We start from the raw sequence: 19598 nt of genomic DNA, 5'->3' as shown, positions 1-19598 counted from the left end.
AAATACTCCTATAGTATTTTAATTATTTTAGGTTTGGTTCTTAAAACTTTTGGATAACGAGTTGGAAGGCTTTAGGCTTGTTGCAACACTACTACCACTCCCAAACACAATTTGGTCATATCTCAAATAAATATAGTTGATCAGGCTATATTTATCACATATATGATTACATATCTGTCTAAGTTTGACTGTAGTATTCAACCTTTAAGTTATCTTGTCTGTTCTTGTTATGATATAATCCTAGAAAGTATGTATACTTTGAGTCAGAGTGTTTTAGTCCCATTGTATTTATAGTTGTATATCTTGTATGGTTAGATAGACTAGTTCAATATAAACAATGCTCTGATACCAATCTGTCACACCCCCAGACCAGAACGGCGGAAACGTCCGGAGGCGGGTGACTTCATTGTGTAGTATCATAACAAATGCATATAATTGAAACATAGCAAATCCAAAACAACATACATAAATATAACAAGCTTACATTGTTTTACATCATGTTTATGTTTTCAAGTGTACACAAAAGAAACATCACTAAGCTAATTTCCCAAAATACAGCAAAATAAGCTTGAGTCCGCAATCCATAACCTGCTTATTAATTTCCTGAGAATACAAGTCGTTTGAAAAGCGTCAACATAAAATATGTTGGTGAGTTCATAAGCATTTGAGTATAAAAACTTTGATGATAGTTTAAAAATCCAGAAAATCCAATATTTTCTTATCAAATGGTTGTAATTCTTGTTTCAAATCGAGTATAGTTGCATGTGTGTCTTAATTCATTGTTTTCCAAAATCGTACGAACTGTTTCTCCAAAAAATCTTATATTTTCTGATGTATAAAATAGTAATTTTGGTAATAACATAACACGAGTGCGAAAAAGCCTCATTGAGGTAGTCAGAATAGTTGATTTTTAACTGAAGATGAAGTCTATATAATTACATTTTTTATATAATCTAGTGAGTCGTTATAGCCATACTAATATGACAGAGCGCCTGTTATGACATTCTTCAGGCGTCGGTTTTGTTCAAGACATTTGTCACCCTAGACTGGTCGGTCTGGCTGTAGCGAACAGCGAAGGTGCAGGGTGTCAACCTGTATAGATCTATACACAAATTCCCGCTCTCCCTCCAGGAGACTCTAGTTATAACTCTTATAAGACTTAGGGTGTACAATATTGTATATAATATATGTGTTGTGAAGATTTCGTCTGACTAGAATACTAGTAGTTTCACGCAAAGCGTTGAAATTCATTATTTACCAAATAATTATTACTAGTTGTACTTGTTGACTAAATGTTCCGTTTCGTTTCATTTGTTGAAAGTGATTCGCTCAAAATATTTATCAAATCAATTCAATATTAGCGATGTCAGCTAAAATGGCTCTCCTCTCTATATATTACTAAGTGAGACCCCATTTATCGGGAAAATGTCAAGTTATGATTTGTGTAAAACTTATGACTTCTGTGAAATTATGACAGTAGCTTTATGACATGCAAAATTTTATGTCATAAAGGCTCTATTTGCATATATTATAGGTGAAATTACTTATATCCAATTTTTATAAATAACCCCTTAACAGTTTGCAAATAGTCATTTATGGAACACCAAGTTCAAATTTCAAAGTTCTAGACTTATTGTCAACCTTTCAAGGTCTATTTCAACAACTTTTATCTCTAAATATGAAGAGCATGGATACAAGGATGCATGTTAAACACCCCCAAAAACTTGGGAGGCTCCGTTTGTAAATTTTATTACTCATATAAAGATTTTGAAATATTATTTATTTTCATGGGTTCTATGACACCTCCCATTCACAGAGAGTTCTACATACAAAAAAATGATAATATTTCAACACAATTATTAAACACACGTACACATGCAATCATTCAAGAATTTAGAACAAGAGGTGACTTGTACTCTCCCCCAAAATCAACAAAGACTAAGGAAAAAGGTGGGGTATGAAGCTCACCATGGTTTAGTTCGCGGAAGATTTGAAGAGATGATGAGGAGCTTCCAAGTTTCACAACACTTGAAAGGTTCTTGAGACTTCAAAATGATTCTAAAAATAATTTATGTGTAAGTATAGTGAAATCGGAATGGTGAGGAAAAACCACTATTCAAGCAGGATGAACACTTAATAAAGATTCTGGAAATTTTTGTTGAAGGAATGAAGCTTGAGTCTTGAAAGAGTTTGAGAGAATTCTTGGGAGTTTATTGATTGAGAAAGTGGGAAGTGGGATGAGGGAGGAAAAAAGATTCACGTATCTAAAGGGGAAGGATAAGGAATGACTTGACATTTGCATGGAAAACTGGTGGGCAAGGCTTATTTTCTAAGGGTAATGTGTGTTTAACTGGGATTTGCATGGGACAATGGAGGATTGAGCATCACATCACAAGGTCAAACCCCTTTATCTTCTTAGGATCGTCTTAAAATCTTGGGTTTTTATTTTATATAAATACATTTAAAATATTTAATTTTGGCATAAAATAGGAGTTTTAGTGGTTTAGGACATGAAAAATACGAGTTTGGTGTGATTTCTGGCATCAAAATACCTTAAATGGTGAAAAAGTCAAAAAAATGATGAAAATCCGAAGTGGGATGATGCTCCTACGAGGGTCCGAAGGGCTTGAGAAGGATTCCGGAGTCGTTTGCTCAAGTTCGGAGCCACCAGGCGAAATCCGAAGCTGAATTTCAATTTACGGAGTATCTCCTCGGTTCCGAAGTCAAAAGGCGGAGTCCGGTCCAGCCCAAGGTTTCCGAAACAAGGCGAGGTAGGGCGAGATCTTCCGGAGTCAAGGAGTCTTGAGGTGCAAGATTTTTCGGGTAGGAGGCTTCCTGAATTGCGAGAGGGCTCGGTACTTCAGGCTTCCAGAGCTTCTTTCTTCCGGAGTTAGTTCAGAGGTTCCGTAGCAAACAGAAGCATTCGGGATTTCATCAGAAGCATGCGAAGTAGGGAGGGGTACTGGCGTAAGAGGATTCCGGACGAGAAGTTCAGGACCAAGAGGGTTCCGGACCAAGAGGGTCCTTTTGGGTTCTCTCCTCCGGTTTTGGGATGTTTTCGACTGAGGATGGTACGTAGGGAGACTTGGGAGAGATTTCTCGTACTTGGAGAGATTTGGGAGCGATTTCATATACTTGGAGAGATTTGGGAGAGATTTCAGATATTGGGAGAGATTTCACATACTTGGAGAGATTTCACATATTGGGAGAGATTTGGGTGAGATTCCATATTCTTAGAGAGATTTGGGAGAGATTTTATATTCTTGGAGAGATTTGGGAGAGAGATAGAGAGAGATCTAGTGGGAGAGATTGGGAGAGACTTTGTTGGGAGCCTTTATTAGTGTTTTTCTTCGTAGTGCAAGGTCCTTAGACTTAGATACATTCTATTTTGAGTGTTATACAACCCCGAAGGGCACTCAATAGTGCTTTATAGAGCTGCTACTTCCCTAAATCAAATTAGGGTTTTAAATTTTGAACTTTTGAGACTTTCAAGTGTTACTTTTCATTAGGAATCACTACTGGATAAAGGCATTCCTTGACAGACGAATTACGACACACAACACTTTTATGACAGGCATAAAATTCTGTCATAAAATTTATGTCATATATCGTAAAATATCAATGATTTACGACAAGCAAAGTATGTCGTAATTTTATGTCATATCTTAAAGATTAAATTAAAATGATTTTTCTCCGTTAATACTATAAAGAAAAATTAGTAATAGCAAACAATAATACAATGATGCTATGTCGACTAGTACATGTGCACTATATAGTAGGAAATTTTTTTTGAAGCAAATACTACTTCCTAAGATCATTTTTATTAATAAAAAAAAGCATATGAAAATAAATCGAACCTATGTGTCTCGATTACTAACCATGCTGGAAACCAACTGATCTAGTGAAATTTTAGATAAATAATTAACAAAGATCATATATATATATATATATATATATATATATATATATATATATATATATATATATATATATATATCAAACATAATTAGTATCATAAGAGGTTTTTGGTGGGCTTCTTATTTGTTATATTATTTAATAAAACATATCAAAATTTCAAAATATATATATATATATATATATATATATATATATATATATATATATATATATATATATATATATATATATATATATATCCAAACATAAACACCCCCTAAATTATAGTGTAAGTCTTTCGGGTAGAAACATTAGCTAAACCCATATGTAAATGGGCCTAGATGTACACTGGGATATGGGTCAAGTTGGTACTTAGCCTCATGACTAGTCGACCTCTTTCTCGGGCTTTTGGGTTTTTAGCATATTTACTTTACAAAATTAGCAATTAATGACATTAAATTTGAAAATAAGTTTCCAAATAATTCCAAACCTTATAAAAGGATCCATAGTTATGAATATTTAATTTATCTTGCTAATAAATTTATAATATTATAATATTAACATGAAGCAACATATATTGAATACAGCAAATTAACTGATTTTCATGCAATATAATTGGTCAAAATTCCAGAATCCGGTCAAAATAAAAAGATGATGGTATGATTCTAAATCATAATGGTAGGATGAATTAGTATACCCTCAAAGCTCGTACGATCATTCCAAATCATCAACACACGAGAAATCAAAGCAGACGGCGATCGATTTGGGCTGCTCCGCTCAGGAAATCAACTCGTTGCCTCACCATTTCCGTCCTCGTTTCACCACTCGCCGACTTGCCACTACCGTACCAGTCACGCCATTGTCATTGTCACCGATGCGCGATCTGATTCTTCGTCATCGCCGTCTGACACCAGTCACTCAACTCTATTATATCTTGAGAAGTAACATCTTGAACCTTTCTACTTTAGCACTAAAACTCAGAATAAACCCTAGTTTCAGAATAATATCATTGAATTGTTTGCTTGTTATTTCTGATTTCTGAACCATAGCTTCTGAGATGAATGTCTTTCGCTGTTCTGTTACAATAGTTTCTGATTTTACTTAGTTTCTTTGTAGTTTCGACTTCATATAAGCACATACCCTAATTAGAAACATAAATTCTATGTGCAAATAATGATACCATTGGAAATGAATGCAACCCTTGAATTCTTCATCGGAAATGAAATTGTAAGCCTTAAGGATACTAGGGATGTTTCTATTCCCCAACTGTGAATGAGTAGAAATGATTATAATGTGAGTTAATAGTGGTCTGTAGGCTATATTTGTTATAATACATCTTTAGGAGTTTGTTTTAGAACACTTTGAAAAACAAAATATGTGTTCCAATGGTATCTAACACTACCTGTGTTAATAGCTTGTAGATCATTTACCAAAGAAGCTTTTAACTAAATGGTTTCAAGCATTCTGTCATTTTTACTATGAAAACATAATAATTGCATGTTCTCATTTTTCTATAAAACTCCATCTGGTTTGCTGAACATTTCATTTGTTACCATTTGTCTTATTTACTACACACTATAATTTTGTCCTTCATATCCTACCTGTAACTGCTTATTTATCTGATCCTGCCCACCATATGCTTTCTGATCACTTCCATAATAAGTACTAGTTGCAGAATACCCATTTTGGTTGACCTGGTCCTGTTCTTGAGAATTATATGCCTCCAAAGAGTACCATTATTGAGTGTTCATGTCATAATACCAACCAGGGTTGTGGGGATCAAAAACCATATTTGATGGATACCCATTGTTTTCTTGTGAAGCCTGATCCCATGATAAACTCTCATTAGTATTCTGGAATTCTGGATCATGATTCATAGTCTGAATCTCTTTTTCATCTTTAGATGAAGAATTCCTGCTCAAGTTAACAGAATTAGCTTTAGATAAAACTTCTACTTTGTTATTTTGTTATAAATTTCATTCTCAAGCCTTTAGCAAATCATTAGGTTTATGCTTTTATGTTATTGTTATTAGATTTAAGGGGTAAAATCAGTTGTTTGTAATACTTCATAATTTTGTAGGTTGGTAACAAATTATTCAATGGATAAATCATGGATTTCCTCGAATAGATTAACAAATGCATATGACGAAGGTGTGGAGGATTTTTTAACCTTTGCACAAAATAATAATGTAAAATCAGATGTAATTCCGTGTCCTTGCATAAATTGTATCAATTTGTGCCATCACTCAATTCCGACCGTGCGTTATCATTTGTTTTCCAATGGATTTGATGAAGGATATAAAGTTTGGACTTTCCATGGGGAAAATTCCGAAAGAGGCCCTAATAAATTTGTTCTTCCCGACTTTGATCATACAAAAGATATGCTAGATAATTCCTTCTTCACAGATGTAGAAGAAGAACCCGATTCATTGAAAACACTTCTTGAAGAATGGATAAAATGGTCGGGTAACCCGTTGCTAACCCCAATTGATGACATTAAACCCGGGTAATTTCGAGATCCATCAACGGCTTGGATCGGCCTTATGGAAAATGGAGGATTGTGATTGGAAGTGAGATCAATGGTCATGGAACCGCACTATTGTACCATAGTAGAAATGGTACAAGCTGGACTCGATCCAAAAATCCTTTATATTTTTCTAGTAAAACTTTTGTATCATTTGTATTTTTTTATATATTAATAGGTACTTGTATGAAGAAATCAAGAATGGAGGAAAAACAGATCATGGAATCTGTTTTGTGAGCCCGAGTGCGATCTCTAAAGATGGGCGTACGAACAACTTCAAGAAAAGTGATGAAGCAAGTGAAGTCATAGCATGTCGGCTGTCAACAAGAAAGGACAACAATATCATCTTAATGCCTTACAATCCCAGGTATGATATTATAACATGAATGACATAATAGTATGATGTTATAACATTAATCTACTATGGATTAAATAGCAACATACTTTAGTTTATTCGATTTTGGAAAAGAAAGACAATTTACTTTTTTTTATTACACTAGTCCTTTCTGTCCCAAGCGCAACAAATAGCAATGTACTTCATTGTTTCTTATATTTAAGCTTCCTTTACCATTAATAAGTAGAAGTAAGTTGCTATTTCATGCATTTAGGTATTTTTTTTTGTTAAATTACAAGAAATAGCAGCAAACATTAATTGATTTGACTCGACAAAAAACATAACTTACTTGTTTTTATTACATAAGTTCTTTTATGTCCCCAAGTGCATGAAATAGCAATGTACTTTGTTATTTCTTGCATTTAAGTTTCCTTTACCATAAGTAAGTAGAAAGTAAGCTGTCATTTCTTGTATTTAGGCTTCCTTTTACTATAATGTACTTTATAATTTCTTGCATTTAAACTTCTTTCACAATTATTGTCCTAATTTTATTTGGTTTTTGGGTTTACAGTGGTCATTGGGTGCTAGCAGTACTAGACATGCAAACAACAACATGCAATTACCTTAATTCACTAAGGTGCCTTGTTGTTGATCCAGACTTAAAGCAATTGATTGAAGCGTAAGTAATACAAATTATTGAAACATTAAATTATTTTCTTTGATATATTTCATCCATTTTTTTGTAGAGCATTGTCTTTGCACGCAAGACAAAGTGGATCAAAGAAAAAGGTTAAAGCCAATTGGATAAATGTTATGGTTAGCACAAACTGCAACTTTAATTTCAATTGGATTTGACTAATATATTATTGTTTTTTACTAATCAATTAATTATATAATTGTAGAGTGTCCCTTTCAGCATGGTTACACAAAATGCGGGTATTATGTTCTTAAGTTCATGAAAGAGGTTGTTGGCGAAGGACTTGAAGTGTTGAATAACAATGTAAGTAAATCTATTAGTTACTTGATGGACTTGAAGTGTTGTAGAATATTTACATATATAATTATTTAATAGATTTTTGTTAATATACTAGTTTTTGTCTCAGTTTTGGGGGAAGAATGAATATACAGACGTCGAGCTTGATAGGGTGCGTGAAGAATGGGCTATTTATGTTATAAATTTTCTTTACTAGTGATATGAATTTGACAATTACTTTTTGATGAATTTGGACCGTATTTTTGAATTTGACACTATAATTCGTGTAAGCCTTTTAATATAGGTATGATGTTTTATTTTATGTTATTAGACATTAAATATGTAATTTAGTTTGGTTAAGATTGGGTGTTATATATATATATATATATATATATATATATATATATATATATATATATATATATATATATATATATATTATCATGACATACAAACCATGTTGTAAAAATATGTCAAAAATCGTATTGTACAAAACGTATGTCGTAATTTGAAGTCGTAAATCTCTGTCATAAATACAAAAATGTTACGAATTATGACAAACAAAGTCAGTCGTAAATGTATGTCGAAAATGCATGTCGTGTATGTATGTCGTAATTGTTGGTCATAAAAGTCTGTCGTAAATTTTATGACAAATCTAATGTCTGTCATTTTCTTTTATGACATGGCTTTCAATGACAGACAATTGTCTGTCATGTATAGGCGTTTATGACAAACATTGTCTGTCAAGGAAAGCCTTTTTTTCTAGTAGTGAATTATAGTTGAACATTAGGAAACATAAAGAATTTCCTAACATATAAGCACTAATTGAGTTGACCAGATGGTCCGTTGACCTTGACTTGACTTTGGCTTTGACCAGAATTTTGCCGGTTGTCAGGCTGAGCGAAGAAATAGGATTCAAGATACATTGAGAAATAAAAGCACACCTTACTCTAAGTGAGACTTTGGAGAAAAATAAAAGACACGAAGTAGTTCCATGACAAGATCGAGACATATATATAGAAGATTTGACAAGGACATCAAGGGTTTAAGTGGGGAAGGGTGTCACAAACCAAGTTTCTGAAAAATTCCACCATCTTCTAGAGAATTCTGGAACAGTCAAGTATACTCAAGAAGTCTCCGTAGAGATCAAGAATGTCGTACAGGACCTTGGAAGATGCTAGAATATTATAGATGTTTGTGGAACAAAGGAGAACGATCCGGAATAATCACGAAGGCACTAGATGAAGCTAAAATGACCCGAAAGAATTTGGAATGATCTAGAACATGGTAGATCATACAAGAGCGATTTGGATAATTTCGGGACGACCTAGAGATTTCTAGAGCATTGTAGAAAAGTATACCATATTCTAGAGTCTTGTAAAGGCCATGTATATAATAGGAAGAGTCTAGATTAGTCAAGAATTATCGGGACCTAGAAACTTCCATTTAAGGAGGTGTAAGGTTCCTATAAATAGGGAGAAGGACTCATTTTCCCAAACCATTGGGAAGTTTACTTGTAAAATAGTCGAGTTTATAATAGAAGCTTTCTTTCTTACTTCGTAGCATTCCTTATCACATATCTTGCTATTCTAGTCGTTAGTACAACGTAAGGAAGTGTTCCAAGCTTGACTTAGTCGAAGAAAGAATAAGTGGCACACGATGATTGAGCCATCCCGTGAGACAAGGCTCTGTGAGGAAAGAAAGTCAAAATTCGTGTTCCATGGTTGAAAGTTGGGAAAAGAATGTGATCAGAATAAAAAAGCAGTCGTAATTGTTATTGGGTCTAGGATTTCAACTGTGTACTAGGTTTGCAGATTATCAGTTGAAATTTGGACTATGAATGGCTAATAGTCGACCCTTGATAACCAAGGTCGAAAGTTTGAGGCTCACTGGAAATCGAAATGTGAGATTTAATTGTGAGGTCGAAACTTTGTAGTTTCAACTGTGAATGGTCGAAATGGTTTTTGGATAGTCGAAAGTTTTTTGCAAAGACTTGGGAACGAAATTTCAAAGTTTTGATAGTCGATAGTAGTTTGCAAAGGCTTGGTATCGAAAGTTCAATGGCTTGGATCGAAAGTTGTATTTTTTTAATCGAAAGTTGAGGTTTCAAATGTTGGTGATGTGTGTGTTTGTGTGTTCTTTCTTGCATCAGGAATTCAAGAAGATTACAGAAGTTTCATATTTAGACCCGCAATTTCAGAAAGATTACACTTTTTACCTATAAACTAAAATTGTTCCCAAATTTAGAGATTTTTTACGGGATTTTAAGAGTGTTGTTTTTGCAAGATGTTTTCAGCAACATGATATTTTGTTCATTTTTTGGTCCAAGTCAATCCAAAAAGCTCATTATTTGACTAAAAGTGTCAAAATTGACAAAATTTTGGATTTTAAGTGAAACGTTTATGCCACGTGTCAAGGTGGAGGATTGTATTTCATATTCCACATTGAGCGCTTTCTCATTCCCATTTGGGTTTTATAATCATATTTCAATTATAAAAACGTGGGAGATTTTAATATGGGAATTCGAAGTCGAAAGTTTTGGATTTTTCATGTTAGGCAAATTTGAAGATTGATGTGTCCTTGAGGGGGAATAGATCATGAAGTGATTCGAATTGGAATTTCAGAAGTGGTCTGGGTTTTCCTATCTTATGAAGGGTTTGGACATAATGAAGATTTTGGAGGTGTGTTTTTATGCTCAAAGTTGGGTAATTAATCTTTGGAGATTTGGATACTCAAGGATTCACTAATTGCCTTTTGATGCTCGAATTGTAATGTCTCACATTTTAGAACCTGGATTAGGAAACCATTGAAGATTGAAGATTTGATGCTCATTTCTACATTTGTCACCATTAAGGTTTTGTTCACAACGTTGCTCTTTTTGGAGATTGAAGCCGAGTCATTCGTTCCTAACTTTGAGGGGGAGAATGTTGGGTACAAAGTTCTCCATTAAATTACTTGTGAAGGCTTGACTTGACAACACCTACTTGCATGTGTGGCTATTATGCTTTGTGACATGATATATATATATATATATATATATATATATATAGAGAGAGAGAGAGAGAGAGTAGTTATGGCACTTCTATAAATAGTGGTTTGTATATCACTATTACATTGTGCTTGAGATGTAAAATTGAGAGTCTGAGTGTGAGTTATTTATGTCTAGAACTAGCTTAAAATTTTTTGTAACTCCTTATATAATCGAATACATCTCTTAGACACCCAAATCATCATATTCAACGTGTTCTTTATAATTATGCATGTCAAATTAAATGCTCATAACTCAACAATTATGAATACATGCAGTTTATATAATGTTTAAACACCTTGTAAACCATTTCAATTATTTTAAAGTTGGTATTTATAAGTTTTACAATAAAACTATTTTTAAGAAAAATTGATTTTTAACCGGTAATCGGTAAAAACATTTTTATAAATATCTATTTATAAACATCTAATGTTATCTTTTAAATATTTTGTACTCAAACTCCAAGTGATATTATCTTATGTTAAAATGTTGTTTGAAATGTAAGACTCATTTTCATACATAAAACATAAAGTACAATAACATAAAATAAATATCACATGCATGCATTTTAATATGTATAAACAAAGACATATCTCTCTTCCTAATAAAAGGCTATCTAAGGTGCCACGTGTCCCTCTTATAAACTCCTTCAATCCATGTGTAATTTTCTCACATCTCCTTAGAAATCTTTTCCCGCCCATTGCATTAATAACGAAAATCAAATACATAGAAAATGTTTTGATCAAATCAAAATCATAGAAAACGATAATTTGGGAGTCTCCTACTAATTAGCAACTCTGTTACCATATTCTAAGCAATCTTTTTGATTTTATTTATCTTTTACCCATTATATCTGCATTATAATAGGGAATGAAATAATCTTTGCGCTTTCATCATTTATATAAATCTGTCATCTAAAAATATTTCTAACATTTGCGTCTTTCAAACTTTAGTTCCTCTGTACGTCTTTTTCTTTGCGAATCTAGTAATTTATTCTCATCTATACTTCTTATTCAGTTACAGTAAGTATTGTTCTTCTGTTACAGTTCTCCTTCTCCTCATGTTATGCATAGGTATGCATATATGTATCCGTATACGGCAAATGTCTATTGCTTTTTTTCTATAAAAAAAACTTTAAACTGTAGTTACCCATGAGTCATGTTCAATACGGATGGACTTCAAACCACTAAATCTTTATTATATGTTTCAATCATAACAAATAGTGATATTGATGCAGTGGTAACAAAAAGTGTACTGCTTCTGTTTCCATATGCTAATAAAAAATATGCAAATTTTTTTTTAACAAAACTCGACAATTATGCCCTTTTCTGTTATGCAATATCAAATATTGACATGACATTCCTAATAGGGCAACCTACTTTTGAATATGTTTATGACATTACTATTATTTATAATGTTTTATTCTTTTATTTTTCTGTTTATATGTTGTTATATACTAATAGAAAGTAAAAAATATGCTAAAAAAATTAACAGAACTGGACAATTCTGCCCTTTTCTGGTATCTTATACCTAATAATGACATTCCTAATAGGGTAACATACTTTTGCATATGCTCGTGACACTACTCTTATTTATGACATTACTCTTATTTATGATGTTTTTATTCCTTTATTTTTCTGTTTATGTGTTATATACTAATAAAAAGTAAAAAAATATGCAAATATGTTTTATTAACAGAACTGGACAATTCTGCCCTTTTCTGTTTATGTGTTATCTACTATTACCCTTTATGCAAATAGTTTTTTAACATAACTGGACAATTTTACCCTTTTCTATAACTGGACATTACTCTTATTTTAATCTTGCTACGATGCGCAATAGAAAAAAATAACGACAGATGATTGAAGAGATCACAATTTGGTGCTAGGTTGATCATGATATACATGTAAATCGTAGGAATATGCTTATGTAAATTTAGAATCTTGCATAAATAAACCAAAATTGTAATATAAATAAAGCACTTAAACTAAACCTTCAAAATATAAATGATGTTGAACTAAAAATTCAAGTAACAGTCGAAATATTCAACTTTATATCTTAATAAAATATGTATGGTAATTGCATAATTGTAAGGGTTGATATCATGAAATTGCAGTCATTTCCAGCATGGCTATATGACACTTTTATGCTGTTATAGATCCATCTTCAAATTTGATATATAAAAGAAAGAAGAGACCGAAATACTTTCACATCCTAGATCTAAAAAATCACCTAAAATTGTTCATAACAATTTACTCTATTAAATGTACAACTAAAATATGCAGTGGTCAACTCTATACATAAGAGACATGGTTTGTTCAAATGATTATAGGGTAGCAATTCTATTTTTCTTTTGAATAGCATGCTAACCCCAGACAAACATCCATCAATGTTTATTTTATCTCAATATGTTTTGCCCAGAAACTTTAGAAAAAAAAAACGATTCGAAGCTCATATATATAAAATCAAAATTTCCGTTTCATACACAATTTAAGATGATTTCCACAAGGGTTGTGATTGTTTCTCTGTGTAAGGAAGGTAAATAATGAAAAAAAAAATCTATTTAATTTTGAATATATATGATCAAGATTCATCTCCTAATTTAGCATTTTCGATTTTCAAAATTGAACAATTATATTTGCTGAAAGCTTTCAAAGTAGAGTAAATTACACGAATGGTCCCTATGGTTTGGGGTAATTTGCACGCTTGATCTCTAACTTATTTTTTTAACTCGGAAGGTCCCTACTGTTTGTGTTTGTTACACGCTTGGTCCCTATCTTACTTAAAAAGACTATTATTTAAATAGGAAAAAATGGTGAGGTAGGTAAGGTAATGAGAGGTGGGTAGGGTTGGGGTGTGTTTATTTAAAAAATATTTAAAAATCAAGGGCAAAATAGTCTTTTTAGGTAAGACAGGGACCAAGTGCGTAACAAAAACAAAACAGTAAGGACCTTCCGAGTTAAAAAATTAAGTTAGGAATCAAACTTGCAAATTACCCTAACCATAGTGACCATTCGTGTAATTTACTCTTCAAAGTACCTGATCATTTCAGATACACCCAATATTCATTTTCGTTTTGAGGAGAACGTGTTTTGCCTATCATCTTCAAAGAAATTATTCCTGCATATTCAATAGGTAAGTTATTATATGTAAATATGTATATTTTCTATTAATAATGAAGAAATATGAACAATAGATACAGGGATGTGTTGAATCTTACCTTCGTATTTCTATTAACAGCTTCCAATTTCTCAACTTTCTTCCTGATTTGCAATCGACACCAACAAAAGTTCTTCAATCTAATTTGTTTCAAATACAATCCCATGAATTATTTGCTTCTGATCTTTAATTGATGGAGACTGAGATTGAGTTTCCAGTGAAAAATGGAAAACAAACAATGCTATGCGTTGTGCCAGAGAAAATGAAATCGTCTTAGGGTTATTGGCATGTTTAATGCAATGACATTTGGGGGGTATACAAATTGTGCAATAAATTGGGTTATTGTTTAGCTGCTACACGTGTCTCGAAAGGGTAAATGATATAGGATTAGGATATTGTATGTGTCTTGGCAAAACTATGGTTTAAAAGAGGATATGGCAATTCTAAGAGTTTTTTATTAGAAAGGTAGAGATATTTTTATTAGAAAGGTTAGAAAGGCAGAGGTAGATGTCATTTAAATTTTAAAATATCATTTTATATATATATATATATATATATATATATATATATATATATATATATATATATATATATATATATATATATATATATATATATATAAAATGATATTTTAAAATTTAAATGACATCTACCTCTACCTTTCTAACCTTTCTAATATAACCCGTGGAAACCATGGTTACAAAATTAATTAAATATTCATAGTAAAAAATTCAAAATTACTAATCAATTATTTTATATAAAATTTTAAATACATTATTAATTAAGAGATTTTTTTTATTAATTATGTAAAATTATAATTATTGATTCAAATAAATATGTCGAATTAATTTATCATATATATTAGACTCTTTTTATTTGTGAACTAATGAAAACAATAATATAAAATTTAAAATTTAAAATAAAGAATAAATAGATTGATAAATAACATCACATTAATTAAGAGGTTTAATGAATTTAAAATAGAAAATTAATAGAATGACAAGTGGCATCATATTAATTAGAAGTTCTAATATTATGACACTTGGCAAAATGACTACTCTTTTATTAGTATATATATATATATATATATATATATATATATATATATATATATATATATATATATATATATATATATATATATATATATTAGCGTCTAACAATTTTATTAGTCGATTTAATTTACTTATCATTATACAATATGAAATTTAAAAAAAAAAAAAGAATCTATACATCTTAAATATATTCTAAAATATTAAATATTAATTAGATTCATACGTTATAAAGTTAAGTTTTCAAATTAAATACATTATATAAATATCTAAATTATTAATTGTTTCAAAATAATTAATTATTCTAACATATCTAGAAATACAAATTGTCGATATTCTAACAACTATTATGTTTTCCTAATTTCAACCGATTACTAAATCATTATGAAATTTCTCATATCTACATTATTAAAAAAAATTATATTGCTCAATAATTAATTTATAATTTGATTATTTTTTTTAAAAAAAATTATCTGTGGTGGCCACGGGTTATAACCTAATGTAATAATAATTTTAGTGAGTCATCATAAGAATTAATAATTATTTCCTAAAGGACTTAAGGGACACTTCAAAAGGTCTTCAAGCTCCAACTTTCCAAATCAACTCTTGCTTGCAAAAGGACTTCAAATCTTTATGTTGTGAAAGTTACAACAATTAAACCATTAAGACTACAATTAAGCCAAAACCAAAAGTAGAAGATTATAGTTGGGATTATGGTCTATGTGTATCCACCTTCAAGAGTAAGGAACGTGGAATACTAGTTCATTCTTGTAATGCTTTGCTCTTGAAACCTTTAAGTGCTTAACAAAATAAATACTAAAGGAAGACACAAAGTGATAGTGCTTTGGAAAGCCAAAAACTCACAGTTTTAGGAGGATAAGAAATAGAAGAAAGAAGAGTTAGTTTCTCATGCATAAGACACTCTTATATACTCTATGCAAGGTAAGGATCTTATAATAAAATACTCTCGCTTTTAAAAGCATGGGGAGACAAAAGCATGGAGCTTGACAAGTAACCTCCATATTGGTTTAATAAATTCGGCCATACCTCTCAAAAGAGGATGAATGGCTTATTAATTTATATCATATGAAATAATAACTAGTTATACTCTTTTATAATTATTATTTCCATAAAACAATAATTATTCTCTAATTAAATACAAGAATTGATATTATTTATAAGTAATCGTATTAATAATAAATATACAAAATGTGTCAACTTGATAAATATGTGACGCTAGATGATCATATATTATTAGCAATGTCCTTCAATAATGATTATTTGACATATACATTCAACAATACATATATCAACATATTTACTTCTAACCCCACTACTTTCAACTAATGACACAAGTCCAAACCTTTTTAGACAAAACTTGCGAGTTGTGACATGACATAGTGACCATTCTTGCAATTTTGTCTTAAATGATTCTAATATTAACATCTTAATTACAAAAATTGAGGTAAAATGATTCGATTTATATTTTAATATAATATTATATGGATTCACCAATTTGTTTTATATTTCCCTTCTATTATATTAACTGTTTGTTTATAAGTATGTTTAATATATGTAAATCACTACACTATTAATATTTGACATTTTACTAAAATATTTGCTGATTTTTATTGATTTTTTATTAGTATTTGGATCATTAAGAGTCACTGACCGGGAGATAGCTTTAATTTCGATGTCAAGATATATATATATCTTAAACAAACCAGTTAGCCGTATCTCGTGTCAGAACACAAGAATAGACTCCGATGATATAGGTTATGCGGCTCAACCGGAAACTAACATGACACTGTTTATGGTCAAGCCAAACCAGTTTACTTGCGTGAGAGGTTTGTGTCGTGTCGAGAACGGAGTTGACAAACTGTTTATGCAATAATGGAAAATTAAGTATACTGACGAAGTATTTTCACAATTTTGAAGAAAATAACTAACTTTTTAAATTTTTGGCAAACTAACAGTGTACTCGGTAATGCAACATTTCTAAGAGATGAAAATGGTTCAATCATGGATGCATTGAATATGTCTAATATTTCATATTGCATTTATATTGTATTTTGTTAAATTTAGTCTGTGTAATCATTGTGAACATGTTAGTAGCCTAAAAACTCTTAGTAATACACCTTATAAGTCCCTAACCATAATAGTGTTAATGGAAAAAATATTTATCATATTAGTGTTCTTTCAAAAATATTTACCAAAATGATATTACCTTAACTTTAATACTAATATTATTGTTTTTAAAAAAAGAAAAACACGTTTTGTCCCTGGAACGTTGGAACGAGAACGAACAGAAAAAAAATCGTAAACGCAGCTAGGGCTCCCCCTCAAGTTCTGTCATCGCATCGTCCACCATTGTCGGCCGCCTGCACCTCCTCCATCGTCGCCGGCTGGCTGCGCCTCCTCCATCGTTGCCGACGACCTGCAATTATGCGAAGTCATCGATTTTGATTCTGATTCTTAAGTTTTCTGTTTGCTTCCGGATTCCAATTGTTAAGTTTTTGTTTGTTTTTTGCTTCTCTATTCTTATTTATCTCGATTTTGCTTCTAGTTAGGACAAATTGTTGATCAATTTCTATTTTGATTATTTGTTTTTGTAAAGGGAATTGATTATCGTTTTGATCAATTTCTGTTTCGATTTTGCCTCCTCCATTGTCACAACTTGTTTTTTTTAATCTTTGATAGAATTGATTGCAAACATGTTATTATGTTTCTTTTTTCTTGTTATCACAAATTCATATGATCATTTTTTGATCAATTTTTTCTTGTTTTTATTTGTTTGTAGATGAAATTCTATTATAGACACGATTGACAATGAGAGTTTTTCTATAATTTCTTAAGCTGCTGTTGTGATGGACACTTAATAGATGGACACTTGCACATGATGGTGGAAGGAGAAATGGGTTGCTCACAACAAATTTGTCAGAGATTTTCAACAATATACTTAAAGGTGCTCGTTTCTTACCAATCACATCTTGTGTGCAACTTACATTTTATAGAATGGTGCATTATTTTGAGGTGAGACGTCCTTTAAGATCTAGTTCTCAAGCTCATGGAGATGCACATATTCTACATGTTGTTGTAAAACAAGTAGCTTTGATGGCAAAAGCAAGTGCACATTACTTAAAATCTTTTAACTGAGAAAAGGTATATTTGAATTGATAACTCAAAGAGGTCGAAATGTGCAAGTAGTTAATTTGGAACAAAAAACTTGCACATGTGGTAAATGGGAGACATTTAAATATCATTGTTTTCATGTCTTGAGTGCATGTGTCAAACTCTCTTTGAATAGTTGGCAATATGTTGATAGATGTTACTTGATTGGATACTATTATGCTACTTGGGCATCTGAGTTCTCCTCGCTTCCTCATGCAGCGTATTGGCCACAATCACCATTTAATGAATTACTTCCAAATTTAGAACTATTACGAAATAAAAAATGTCGTCCTCGTTCACCAAGACTAAAAAATGGCATGGATATTAAAAAGAAAGAAATGCCACTCTTTGTGGAATTTGTAAACAACTGGGACATAATCGAAAACGATGTCCGTCTATGCCAAGGTAATTTATATATATATATATATATATATATATATATATATATATATATATATATATATATGGTATTTGTTGTGGTTATTCTCTTATTATTATTATTATTATTATTTTTATAATTGTTTACCGGTTCAAGGTCAAGCTAATTGTGATGTTTTTTCTTTTTGTAATAAATAATGTTGGAGTTTTTTTTGTGGTGTTTTTTTTGTAAGAAACAATGTTGAGGTGTCTTTTTTTTTTCACTTTAAAAACATTGTATGTGAACGTTGAAATTTTTGCAATATAAAATTTGATTATAGTGGTAATTTTTGATGATATTTTAATGTTGAGGCTAAAATTTGACGGTAAAAATGTTGTATAAGAAAAATGAATATTAAAAAAAAACATAAAAAAAACATTTATTTGAAAAAACTGTAAAAAAAGGATAAAAAAAAACTAAAATGAAAACTGTCATATATATATATATATATATATATATATATATATATATATATATATATATATATATATATATATATATATATATAACATTAAAAAGGTGGAATAAAAGAGAAAAAAAAGAAAAATAAGATATTTAAATTTAAAAAAAAAAACTGAAAAAGAAATCACAAGTAAAAAAAATGAGAAAAATACTAAAATGGTAAATATTTTTGAAAGAACACCGAAATGGTAAATACTTTTTTCAAAAACTCCATTATGGTCAAAAACTCCTAATAAAACTTTATGTCTGATATAACCGCCAACAACTTCAAAGCAGATATAATTATTCCGGAATACGATACTCCGAAAAAAGCGATTATTTTTCAAAAAAAAAAAAAACCCAAAAAAAATAGTTTTTTATCATCGATATGACCTTTATAAGAGTTAATTTTGTTAACTTCACATTAATAAAATAACTAGAAATATATATGTTTTGCGTTTTGTTTATCCAATATATAATTTTTTTATAAATTTAATTGAAATAGATCTTACTCAAAATCATTTGTCATGTTGACACGTATTGAAAAATTTAGAAAAAAGAATATAATCAAAATATTAGAAATACAAAAACTAAAAAAGAA

General features: G+C 30.7%; 1 long non-coding RNA gene across 1 annotated transcript; it reads right to left on the bottom strand.

Annotated features, from left to right (window-relative positions):
• Positions 1-573: 573 nt before the first annotated feature.
• On the bottom strand, positions 574-14306 carry LOC111889494 (uncharacterized). Its single transcript, XR_002849554.3, has 3 exons — positions 13977-14306; positions 13796-13876; positions 574-603 (listed from the first exon to the last, which is right to left on the bottom strand). It is a non-coding gene; the product is annotated as an uncharacterized LOC111889494 (long non-coding RNA).
• Positions 14307-19598: the final 5292 nt, after the last annotated feature.

Source organism: Lactuca sativa, chromosome 7 (genome assembly GCF_002870075.4).
Source record: "Lactuca sativa cultivar Salinas chromosome 7, Lsat_Salinas_v11, whole genome shotgun sequence".
Lineage (NCBI taxonomy): Eukaryota > Viridiplantae > Streptophyta > Magnoliopsida > Asterales > Asteraceae > Lactuca > Lactuca sativa.
Note: the sequence above shows the minus strand (reverse complement) of the source record. Positions and strands in the feature narration are given on the sequence as shown.